Source organism: Coenobita brevimanus, chromosome 96 (assembly GCF_032717465.1).
Source record: "Coenobita brevimanus isolate Jiangsu-jjx chromosome 96, ASM3271746v2, whole genome shotgun sequence".
NCBI lineage: Eukaryota > Metazoa > Arthropoda > Malacostraca > Decapoda > Coenobitidae > Coenobita > Coenobita brevimanus.
In genome coordinates this window covers 29,972,754-29,974,691 of record NC_137049.1, presented here as the reverse complement: position 1 = coordinate 29,974,691, position 1,938 = coordinate 29,972,754, and the positions used below count along the sequence as shown (strand labels likewise).

The 1,938-nt window shown below is 48.2% G+C and overlaps 1 non-coding gene across 1 annotated transcript; it reads left to right on the top strand.

Annotated features, from left to right (window-relative positions):
• Positions 1 to 337: 337 nt before the first annotated feature.
• Positions 338 to 410, top strand: TRNAR-UCG (transfer RNA arginine (anticodon UCG)). Its single transcript has one exon. It is a non-coding gene; the product is annotated as a tRNA-Arg (tRNA).
• Positions 411 to 1,938: the final 1,528 nt, after the last annotated feature.

Here is a 1,938-nt window from a genome sequence, read left to right as displayed (position 1 = left end):
CCCTTCTTTTCCACTCTCCCTACTCTATCTTCCGGCCCTTTTTCGCTTTCTTCTCCTACGCTTGTTTTCCTTTCCCCATTCCCGCCCTCTCACCTCCCCTTCCTTTCCCTGTTATCTCCTTTCCTCCTCCTTCCTTCACCCCTTCCCTCTCCTTTCTTCATATATCCTCAGACCCTCTCTTGCATTTCCTTCCCTCCTTTATTCTTGGTCCCCTTCCTCCCTCTCTCACCCTCTTCCTTTCCTCCTCTATCATCTATCCCTCTTTCCCTCCCTCCCTTCCTTCTGCTCTTCTCCCTCTCCCTCCTCCTTTTCTCCTATATCCGCCCTACTTGTACAAGACCGTGTGGCCTAATGGATAAGGCGTCGGACTTCGGATCCGAAGATTGCAGGTTCGAGTCCTGTCACGGTCGATGATATTTTGATTGCAAATACAGGGCAGCCTGATGTCGAAGCATATTGCAGAAGTTATCAGTCACAATGCAGAAGCATGAAAAGAATATAAAATTGCTGGAAATACCGAAACCTGCACTCAGAATGTTATTTTCTATTTATGAAAAAAAAAATATATAAGTTCGACATTCAAAATGATATTGCGACTTGAAATAATGATGCGACACTCAACGGTAAGGGAAAAGATAATACTCACCAAATGGAAAACTGGAATAAGATACCAATAACATTTGCTAGTGCAATGCTTTAGAAACATTTAACATTCACTTAATAAATGTTAGCTGTAACATTATGGTGCTTTTCTACCTCTTTTCTGCCGCCAATTTTACCGGAAGGTGAGGCGCATGGGAAAGAACTTTTCAATTTTCTATCCCCTTCTCAAGCACTTGATTAAAGCTTTAGAGTGCTTACCTGCAACACAGATAATGGCCTCACCATGGGTCAATCGGCCTCCTGTTATCTGCACTTCTCTATCTCCTCCTCCCCTTCCTTTCTCCAACGTCTCTTCCTTCACGCCTACCCTCACGCCTTACTTCCCTCTCTCCCTTCCGACATCCCCTCCCCCTATGTTTCCTTCTCTCATTCTCCTTCATAACCTCCTCCTCCTCCCTCTCAAACCCCCCCCCCTCCGGTTTCCCGCAGTGTGGTCGACACTCATTCCCCATTGTTTCCCTTCCTTCTTTCTTAATTCCCTCTCTCTATCTCCACCCTCTCTTCCTATTCATCTTCTCTCCACCCTATCCCCTCTCTCCCCCTCCTCCACCCTTCCGGTGTTCCTTAGGGTAGCCACAAACCTTCGTCATTGTTTGCCCTCCTCTTCTCTCTCCATCTCCTTCCCCTAATTTCTCTGTCCTTCCCTCCTCCTCTCATCCCCCTTCCCTATCACCTCTTCGCTTCCCTCTTCTTTTCCCCTCTCTACTTCCTTCCCTCCTCTTCCACCTTCCCTTTCTCCTTGTCTTCGTCTCTTCCTACCTTGATCCCTCAGGGTGGGCACAATTCTCCCTTGTTGTTTTCCCTCCTCTTTCCTCCTTCTCTCCCTTGTCGTATGTTTTCCCTCCATTCTCTCCTTATTCACTCCCTGCTCCCTGCCAGCGTCCTCCAAGATGGTCGCAACACACTATCTTCACATCCCTTCCCTCTCTCCCCTCCTCCTCTCCCTCCTTTTCTCTCTCCTTTCTACCCATCTTCTTTACTCTTCTCTCCTTACCCCTTGCCTCCACCTTTATTCTTCCCTGCCTCCCCTTCCTTCCCTCCCTATCAAATCCCCATACCCTCTCTCTCTTTCTCTCTCTCAACCTATCCTCCACCCCAATTCCTCTTTTTCTCCTTCCTTCCCTCCTCCTTGCCAGCGTCCCTCGAGAAAGACACAACTCATCCTATTGGTTTCCCTCCCTCTCTTCCCTCCTTTTTTGCCTCTCTCCCTCACGCCCCTCTTTTCCTGCCTACTCTCCTACCTTCCACTCTTCTTTCCTTTTCTCCTTCTTTCCA